Below are 11,026 nucleotides of genomic sequence, written 5' to 3' on the forward strand. Positions count from 1 at the left end.
AACTGAAAAACAAAAAGAAGACGAAGATTCTCCAGGTTATGATCTGGGCCTAGAGCCAATTTCTGGAGTTTTCTTTGAATACCTAGGGATGCCTTAATGATAAATTTATCTTTTAAAATAATTTGGCCCAGCCGGGTGCAGTGGCTCACTCCTGTAATCCTAGCACTCTGGGAGGCCTAGGTGGTGGATTGCTTGAGGTCACAAGTTAGAGACCAGCCTGAGCAAAAAGCAAGACCCCATCTCTACTAAAAATAGAAAAACTGAGGCAAGAGGATCACTTGAGCCCAAGTTGGAGGTTGCTATGAGCTATGACACCATGGCACTCTATCCAGAGGAATAGCTTGAGACTCTGTCTCAAAAATAAAATAAAAAATAAAATAAAATAATTGGCCTCCTAAAGAGTTGGGTGTCAACTGGGGGTGTTTTCTCATTGCCTCCCTAAGCCACTCAAAAAAGGCTGAGGGACTTTCATTTTGCTCCTGGCAAATAGTAGACAACTTAGAATAATTCATAGGCTTTTTCTTAGATTAACATAAACATTTCAGGATACATGTTAGAAAATGTTTACAGCACCAGTCACCTTGTTTTTCAGGGTCCCATTCAGGATGCTCAAAGAGAACTGTCTTCACATGGGTTATCTGTCCCTTTCCTCAGAGGACATACTGCCATCCGTATTGAACATGAACCACAAATCACCCCAATTTCTAGCCTCATGTAACACTTCATTTTTTTCATTTAATGTTAAAGTTTGATCGAGTAGTAGCATTACATCTCTCCAAGAGAGATCAAAGCTTTGTCCTAACCCTTGGAGAATATCTGTGTACCTATCTGAGTCATCAGAAAATTTTCTTAAATCAACCTAAATTTGTTTTAAATCTGCCAGAGAAAATGGAAAGAATACTTGTGTATTTTCCCTCTCACCACCCACAGTCTCCATCAAGGGACACAAAGGATGCGGTTGCTTTCTGCGGGTCCCGATAGCACCAGAAGAAATTCTTGGATCAGACTTCTTGGGGTTCTCTAAATGCACAGAGGAAGGTGCAGGAGAAAAACACAGTGGGTTTGAACTAGGTGGCGTCTCTCTCAGGAATCCCTGGCAGCCAGGAGAGCTGAATCTGTCTAACAGGTTTTATGCAGTTGAGGTTGTCTCTGAGAAGGAAGAAAGCTTACACATAAGTAATTCAGTCCATTTTCTCTCTTGTTTACCATAATTTAGAGTCCTCTCTGGTGGGGTAATTGTTCACCATTAGAGAGTCTATACTAGGTCCAGGCTTGGGTGCAGAAGAAAACCATATATTCTTTTTTCAGCATCTGGGGATTGAACTTGTCCTAATAGCTCAGTGGGGTGTTCCAGCAGCACAGGCCATAAAATCAGGCATCCAGCAGCCTGGTCCCACCTGATGAAATTTCTCTTGGCAAGAGAACATGTGCCTGGGTGTTCTCTTAGATAGAGAATATTACCCATTCGTGGGAAAGAACAAACGTCCAGTTTCTTAATCAATCCCACCCTGTGTTCCTGGGTTGTCAAAGCGTCCTCTGACCAACCTAGAAACCCTTCCAGCCAAACAAAAGGAAGCATCACTCTGATGCTTGGGGAAGAATCCCTGAGGAGCATGCCCTCCCCAGGCCCTGTGCTTGTCTGGATTTAGCCACAATTACCAGTGTAGCACTCCATACCCACAGGCTCTCCTGTGTTTATTACTTGCCAGGGCACAGCCCTAGAAATCAGGTATCCTGGAGCCTGGTCCCACCTGATGCAATTTCTGCCCCTGCTAATGAGTATATATATGCCTGTCAATCAAAGCAGAGATGAGCCCTGCCCTGGAGAAAATGGCTGTGCGGTGCTTGCACATTTAACCCTTTGTAATTTTTACAAGCTTTTTCAAAGTCCCCAATAACAAAGGAAAGCAGGCTTTCTACCATAAATAGGCCTTAAACGTTATGTTTTCCAACCTCCTTTCTTCCCCAAAAGTTGGCAAGGCAACAATAATTAAACTCAGGGTTGAGAACAGTTTAAAATTATTGCATTTGAATTAGCTACACTAAGTGAAGTCTTAGAGAAACCTAGAATTACTTTGAACCTTTCCATTTACACTAGTAGACCAGGAAAAAAATCAAATACCCAGAATCATTTTCTTCATTTTTAAAGGTTTTCTTTCTTTCCTTTTCTCTTTTAAAGAAGAGACTGAATTGTAGCCTCGGGGTTAGGGAAATTCTTGCCTAGAGAATTGCCCTCGGCTTCCCTTTGCCATTTTGCCCTTTTTTTGAAGCCGGCTTCTTGGCCTCTAATGATTAGCACAGTTCAACTTTTTCTCAAACACGTGGAAAAGCCAATTGAATTTAATCTTAGAGGAAAGGCAATTGAAAGAAACTTTTTGATTAAAAAATACCAGAAAGAGCCAGTATCAATCCTTTACTAAAGTTCAAATAAAGCATGCGAACTACAAAGGGAGAGAGAGAAAGAGGCAGAGGGTCTGTAGAGATAAGTAGAAGAGGTTTAGGACCCAGGAAGATAACAGTGGATAGTGAAACAGCTGGGAGAGCATGTTTTTCTTTTCTTTTTTTTTTTTTTTGTAGAGACAGAGTCTCACTTTATGGCCCTCTGTAGAGTGCTGTGGCCTCACACAGCTCACAGCAACCTCCAACTCCTGGGCTTAAGAGATTCTCTTGCCTCAGCCTCCCAAGTAGCTGGGACTACAGGCGCCCACCACAACGGCCAGCTATTTTTTGGTTGCAGTTTGGCCGGGGCCGGATTTGAACCCGCCACCCTCGGTATATGGGGCCGGTGCCTTACCGACTGAGCCACAGGCGCCGCCCCGAGAGAGCGTGTTTTTCAAAAGGCTCTCCAGTGCCATGTGGTCAGAACCATTGCTAGGTACTCCAGGACCTCTGGGTGCTTCTTCTGCTTGGCTCTCAAGCCTTCTAACATTCCCTCTTGCTCCTCTCTTTTGAAGCCAAGAGGAATTAGAAAGTTCATTCCCTAACAGCCTCTCACCCATGAACTGGAGGTGGTAGCCACCCTCTGTACTTTTAGGGGCTGATGGGCATCCAAATTATTAGTCTCCATTATCATGATTATAGAGAAAAACAGGATACAGATAAGTGGTCCCATTGTTTACCACAGATCTTCAATCCCAAATGATGGCCCCAATATATGATACCAGAATGTCTTCTTCAGTAGGTCCTTGATCTTGGGGATTTGAAGAATGAACCCACAGACTACAGATCAGTGGTAAGATAGAATTTTATTAGACAGAAAGGAATACAGAAAAAGTAAAAAAAGGCTTCCCCAGAGCCTCTGCCAAAGGGGAAGACCCAAGTGGGAAAATCTCTCTTGGGGGTGTCTACGGGTCTATATTGTGTGGAGAATTAAATTTTGGCTAGGATTTGGTAGGTGGAAAAATATCCTCTCAAAGTTGAATGCATTGGTTCCTGTAGCTCAGTGGCTAGGGCTCTGCCACATGTGCTGGGGCTGGAGGGAGGGTTAAACCTGGGGTGGTCCTGCCAAACAACAGTGAAAACTACAAAAAAGAAAAAAGAAAAATAGGCGGGCATTGTGGCAGGGGCCTATAGTCCCAGCTACTTGGGAGGCTGAGGCAAGAGAATCGCTTAAGCCCAAGAGTTTGAGGTTTCTGTGAGCTGTGATGCAATAGCACTCTACAGAGGGCAACACAGGGAGACTCCTCCAAAAACCTAAACAAGCAAAAAAACAAAGTTGAATGCAGTCCTTCCCCTGGGACAAGGTTGTTAGGTCTTTGCAGTTTTTGTCTCAGGGAAGGGATTAGGGTGTGTTCGCCACTCAGGTGGAACCACCCAAAAAACATCTCCAGCTGCTTTTGTTCCTTATCTTGTTAGAGCCCAGAAGGTGTGGCCTGGAAAAGGCAGCCTGCTTGTGCCTGGAAATGGGGGTCTGATTTATGAGCTGACCTGGGGCTAGAAAATGGGGATATCCGTGTCCATCCCTGAGTGGGGACATCCTGTATCAATAGCATTTGTAGTGAGTAGTTAATTCTTCAAAGCTTTTTCCACTTCATTTCTTCTTGTATGCTGAGGGAAGAAAAATCATTGACTAAGTTGTTGAAGGGTAGCTCAGAGCCCAGAGTCTTAACATAAAAATGGGATCCTTCGTTTCTAAAGATCCGAGTACTCAGCTTTCTGGTAGTTCCTGCCTTTTTCTTATATGAGAATTACGGCCCAGAAACTGCAAAAATTTTAAAAAGTGGCAAAAATCTCCCTAAAGCTAATTCAGAATTACAGTGACCGTAATGTGGAATGTTTCAGATGAAGAAAGGGGTAGAGAACCTTCAGCCTTCTGATTTCAAGATTCTTCTTTTTTAAGCACCAAAGGAAGTAAGAAAAGCTTTGTCTTTCTCTGCTGTACCCCTTTTAATAAAAGGGTTTTTTTCTACAACATTGGGATTCAGTCAAAAGGTCACACTTAAATACCTAGAAGAGGACATTTTGCCTTAAGGCTACAGTTTCCTTAGCCCTGTGAACAGCACTGGAATCCCAAGCCTCCCTAATTAAGCATAGACCATGAGATTTGTATTATTTTTTTTTCTACTCACCACTATACTAATGAGGAGGGATTCATACTTTAGTTGGTATTCAGAAAACTCAAAGAGATAATTGGATTTTCAAATAGCTTTTTTTTCCCTCCAAGATACAGTCTCATTTTGTCACTGTCAGCAGAGTACCCTAGTGTCATAGCTCACAGCAACCTCCAAATCTTAGGCTCAAGCAATCCTCTTGCCTTAGCCTCCCAAGTAGCAGGGACTACAGGCACCCGCCACGACCCCCAGCTGTTTTTAGAGGTGGGGGGTCTCACTCTGGCTCAGGCTGATCTGGAACTAACTCCTGAGCTCAGGCAATCCAAGCTCCACAGCCTCCCAGAGTGCTAGGATTACAGGTATGAGCCACCATGCTTGCCTTAAAATAGCTTTTTAAAAAGATTCATTGTGAAGAGCTAATGAAAAGCAAAAAATGCAAGACATTCCCCGTATCAAGGACACTGGAATTGGCATGACTCCCTGCTATCCTACTTTACCTGAATATTTATTCTACTCCTGAAAACTTATGTCTGTCTGAATTGCCTTTCTTTTCTGAAAAAACTGTCAGCTTCCCTATCATATGTAACTACCTAAACATTTAGGAGATAATCCTAAGTGACTTACTCCCTGAAGTAAGAAACAGGGCTTAGACACAGTCAACGAATTTCTTTCTTTTTTTTCCCTAGAGACAGAGTCTCACTTTATGGCCCTCAGTAGAGTGCTGTGGACTCACACAGCTCACAGCAACCTCCAACTCCTGGGCTTAAGCGATTCTCTTGCCTCAGCCTCTGGAGTAGCTGGGACTACAGGCACCCGCCACAATGCCCACCTATTTTTTTGTTACATTTCGGCTGGGGCCAGGTTTGAACCTGCCACCCTTGGTATATGGGGCCGGCGCCTTACCGACTGAGCCACAGGCACCACCAGTCAAAGAATTTCTACCTCTAGGGAAGATGCTCAAAAGTTTTCCAAAGAATTCAGAATTTTAATTGGAACCTAAGACTCCAAGATACCTGACCTTTCCCAACTAATATATATGTTGGCAGGACCTGGGGGACCCTAAAAATGGGTAAAAGAGGCAGAATGGTGTTCTGAGAATGGTATTAAGGACTTGACAAGCCTCAGCTGGTCTACTGATAGGCCAAGCAAAGCCTAAATTAAACATTGCAAATGACCTTTTAAATGCCATTCCCCATCCAGACTGACTGGTCTATCATCCTGGCCCACAGGCAAAAGAAAAAAGAGCCTGTTACTAATTTTAGGAAGCTCTTTTCTTAAGGTATTCCAGAATCTACCAAATTGATGGTACAACCCAACCAGCCCTAGCTGCTCTCTTGGTAAATGAGCTCCCTCTGAAGATAAGTGGGTTCATGAAAAAGCAAAAGATAGGGTGGGAGGCTGTAAGTCCAGCTGAACTAATAATTATAGCTGAATGTCTTAAAAGGATGTTAGGACAAGATAGAAAAAAAAAAAAAGCTTCTAAATTCATGTCCAGGCAATTGCAGCAACTCAGTATCAACTAAATAACCCAGAATGATTTTTGTACCTGCCCTAGGATGTTTTTTCAATAAGCAACCCCTAAAGTAATATTTTCCAAAAAATCGTTGCTATTTTTATAAACAACTAGGACATTGCAAAAAAGTCACATTTTTTATCTTCTGATAACAATCTACATGTTAACCAGGAGGACTAATAGACTTTCAAAGGAAGCTTCGCTAAGCTCTTACCAGTTATTCATTTATATAAACAAGGGGAAAAAATAAAAATTAATAAAGGTCTTATTTTTTTCCATGTTGGTTAAAAACCAGAGCCACTATTTTTATTTCAAATGCCTTTTTTTTTTTGAGACAAAGTCTCTCTATAGCCCTTGGTAGAATGCTGTGGCGTCACAGCTCACAGCAACCTCCAGCTCTTGGGCTTAAGCGATTCTCTTGCTTCAGCCTCCCGAGTAGTTGGGACTACAGGTGCCCGCCACAACACCCAGCTATTTTTTTGTTGCAGTTTGGCCAGGGCTGGGTTCGAACCCCACCCTCCGTATATGGGGCTGGCACCCTATTCACTAAACCACAGGTGCCACCCTCAAATATAGATATTATAGGACAATATCTATCTAGGAATTAAAAGAAATTTCAGTTGTGGGGTATCAAATTCATGTCTCAACCTATATAACTGACTGTGGGCCATTTTACTGAAAAATATTCCTTTTTGCTATGTTACACAACCCTACTCAGTTAGACAGAGACCTCCTCCCTAAGCTAAAAGATCTAATAGGGTTTGACTCTGATGGATATTTGAGACTGAAGCTTCCCGACCCACCTAAGCCAGATCTCATATGTACTTTGCAGTCTGTCCAAGATACAGAGGAATAGGATGGTCCATAAAATGCTCCTCACATAACTACAGTATCCAGAGGCTTATGGGCCACATGCACTCCTGACATTGGAAGAATAATAAGTCCAGCGTCCATTAACGTTCAAATAAACCTCACTAAAGCTCTTCCCAAATTACCTCAATACCCATTAAAACCCAAGGCCAGACAAGGTCTTATGCTAGCACCAAGAATGGAAAACTTAATTGTCAGATATTAATTATTCTATGTCCCAGTGCTTTTAACACCCAATTTTACCTGCACACAAAAGTGATGGACAAGTATGGCCATTTGTTCAGGATCTAAGAACCATTAACATGGGCTTAGGCGATTCTCTTGCCTCAGCTTCCCGAGTAGCTGGGACTACAGGCGCTAGCCCACAACCCCTGGCTATTTTTTGTTGCAGTTTGGTCGGGGCCGGGTTTGAACCTGCCACCCTCGGTATATGGGGTCAGTGCCCTACCACTGAGCCACAGGTGCCACCCTCTCCCAGTGGTTCTAAACCCAAATCTTTTGTCATGGGTCCTCTTAGATCCTAAGTGGTTTGCAATTATAGACCTATGTTCAGCCTTCTTTAACCTTCCAATCAACCTTGACAGTCAATACCTGTTTGCTTCCACCTGCAATAATCAACAACATACCTGACAGTCATGTGTCAGGGGTCACTGAAGTTCCTTCCTATATCTCTCAAGTGTTCTATCAAGACTTGAGCACCTCCCAGTTGCCTAGAGGGGTGGACTCTCCTGCAATACTTGAAACTATGTTCACCCATGAAGGAGGCGTCCCACCAGGATTTTCTTTATTACAGCAGTTAGCAGAAAAGGGACATAAAGTCTCCTGAGACAAAAGAGAATTATCAACAGATATTGTTCACTATGTCAGACACAGTCGGAGTGCTGCAATCATCCAGCTTTCTCCTAATTAAAGTGATCCAAGAATTCCCTTGACCAGTAACTAAGAAGCCATTTTGAGGGTTCTTAGGTTCAGTTGGCTGTTGATGTCCGTGGGTGCGTAATGGTTTCCTCTTACCTTCTGCACTGTATGAGCTCATTAAAAACTCAGCCCTTGGGCAATGCCTGTGGCTCAGTGGGTAGGGTGCTGGCCCCAAATACCAAGGGTGGCAGGTTCAAACCCAGCCCCAGCCAAAGGCCAAACTGCAACAAAAAAGTAGCCAGGCATTGTGGCGGGCGCCTGTAGTCTCAGCTACTTGGGAGGCTGAGGCAAGAGAATCGCCTACGCCCAGGAATTGGAGGTTGTTGTGAGCTGTGTGATGCTACCGCACTCTACTGAGGGTGATACAGTGAGATTCCGTCTCTACAAAACAAAACAAACAAACAAAAACCCCCAAAAACCCAACCAACCAAAAAAAAGCTCAGCCTTTGAACCCCTTCCTTGGGAAAGAAAACAAGATTTGAAAATTTGCAAAATTAAATGGGATTACTTGATTAACGCAAAACTTTTAACCTTGTTTGCACTTGAAAGAAATAACCATGCCTTGGGAATATTCGCACAGGAACAGGGTGATAAACTTAGGCCCATTTCCAAGTATAGTGCTCAATTTAGACTGTCACAGAAACTTCTGCAGATCCAACCCTAGGTAACAATGTTTATCTCCATACACCACATAAAGTACAAAGTCTTCTCAACTCTGATCTTTTTTTTTTTTTTTTTTTTTGTAGATACAGAGTCTCACTGTACCACCCTCGGGTAGAGTGCCGTGGCGTCACATGGCTTACAGCAACCTCCAGCTCTTGGGCTTACGTGATTCTCTTGCCTCAGCCTCCCGAGCAGCTGGGACTACAGGCGCCCGCCACAACGCCCGGCTATTTTTTTTGTTGCAGTTTGGCTGGGGCTGGGTTTGAACCCGCCACCCTCGGCATATGGGGCCCGCGCCCTACTCACTGAGCCACAGGCGCCGCCCAACTCTGATCTTATCCAACATCTTTCCGGAGCACATTAACTTCACCGGAGCAGATTAACTTCACGAAATCCTTTGCTCTCACCTCCTAACGTTCATCTGAAACTTTTGCAATCATTTGCAATCCTGCTACTTCATGGCTTTTATCTGACGCAGGTGAACAGCATGACCGGTAGCACTGTAACCTCTGCATTAGTCACCCACTGTTCCGCTTTGCAGGGTACTCCTCTACAACATCCTGGTTATTCTTTTTGTGGCTGGAACCTCCTGCTAGAGGCAGGAAATTTTGCACTGGATACATAGTCACCACCCAACACAAGCTCCAAACCTCCAACCTCCAAACTTTCAACTCTCCCACCTCAAGTCTGCTCAGTGGGCAGAACTTCACGCTCTTACCGATGCCTACATTTTCTCTAAAAGCCAGTCTGTCAACATTTACACTAACAGTCCCTGTGCCTTTGGGGTGGTTCATGATTCTGGAATACTTTGAAGCAAAAAAGTTTGTTTTTTTTTTTGTAGAGACAGAGTCTTACCTTACCACCTTCAGTAGAGTGCCATGATGTACACAGGACTCACAGCAACCTCTAGCTCTTGGGCTTCCGGGATTCTCCTGCCTCAGCCTCCCAAGCAGCTGGGATTACAGGCACCTGCCACAACGCCCGGCTATTTTTTGGTTGCAGTTCAGCCGGGGCTGGGTTTGAACCCGCCACCCTCGGTATATGGGGCCGGCGCCTTACTCACTGAGCCACAGGTTTCCTCACTGGGTGGGGCCTGTGGCTCAAAGGAGTAGGGTCCCTTATGCTGGAGATGGCGGGTTCAAACCCAGCCCAGGCCAAAAACTATAAAAAAAAAAAAAAAAAAAAAGTTTCCTCACTTTGATACCGAATTTCGTCTTCAAGGGTTCTTGGTCTCAGTGATTCGAAGAATGAATCCAGGGATCACAGATCAGTAGTAAGACAGGATTTATTTCAGAAAATAAAAAAATATAAAAACACCAAAGCTCTTGGCCGAGAGAACCCAGTGGGGGAAAGGTCTCTCTCTTTCTCCCTCTGTCTCTCTCTCTCTCTCTGGGCTCATTGCTCAGGGGTATATATAGTCACATGGGGTTATTTATCCAGAACTCAATTGTTACATTTAGCTTGGGTCCTCTAAAGTGACATCCAGCCTTATGTTTAGCAGCAGGGGGCCAGAACTCAGGTGTTACATTTAGCATACTAGAGCAGGAACTCAGGGCTACAATCCCCTTCATTCAGGCCCAGAAAACTTACATGAAATTGACCAGGCCTAGAAAAGGTGGGGTTCCCGGTTCAGCCGTAAGTGCAACGGGAGGGAGACCCAAGGTGCTGGTGTCTCCCCAGCAGTCGTCTGACCCCTCTGGTTACTGGAGCCTCCTACAGACACCCCTCCCCCAACCACCCTCCAGACCCCTGGTTCTGCTGTGGCTGCCACTGCACCAAAACCGCCAGGGCTAAGGCGGCAGATCCTTCACCTCAGCTCAGCTGGCTGGGGGAGCATCTGTCCTGTATCAAATTTTTTTTTTATAGGCACGCCAATAAAAATGCCTGCAAGTTGATGACTTCTCACTGTTAGATGGCTGCCTAAAGAGACAGCTGTTATGAAAATAGAGGCTCATGCAACGAAAACTAGGCCTGAATATCAGGGAAATGCTCTAGCTGATTCCTATGCCAACAATGTTACGCAACTCTGTGATTTAAACTAGAAATTATAGTTCCCTGATAATCTGACTTCCCTCCCTATGCCCAGATATTGTCACCTACAGACAACAAAATGCTGCTGAGGATTGAAAAGAATATTGGGAGTGAGAAGAGTGCTAGGTTAATTGCCTTTCTGAGTTGTGGGGAAAGCGTTGATGGTTATTTGGTGCACCCAGACTGCCAAAAGGGACCGTTGTTATGCTCCTTACATTCCCTTACCTATGATGGTGTTGATTAAAATAGTGAAAACCATCAGCAAGTATTGGTGGGGAAATTGTTATAAAGTTGCAAAAGCTATTTATAATCAATGCTTACCCTGCCAAATTTATAATCCAGGAGAATCTTTCCCTATGTTCCCTGAAATGACACCTGTCCAATAGGCTCCCTGAACATATACATTTATTCTTCAACTCCTAAGTATGAGTTATCCATAGGTATTTATAAAAGTCTGTATGTTTAGCCGGGCGTTGTGGCA

Source organism: Nycticebus coucang, chromosome 10 (assembly GCF_027406575.1).
Source record: "Nycticebus coucang isolate mNycCou1 chromosome 10, mNycCou1.pri, whole genome shotgun sequence".
NCBI lineage: Eukaryota > Metazoa > Chordata > Mammalia > Primates > Lorisidae > Nycticebus > Nycticebus coucang.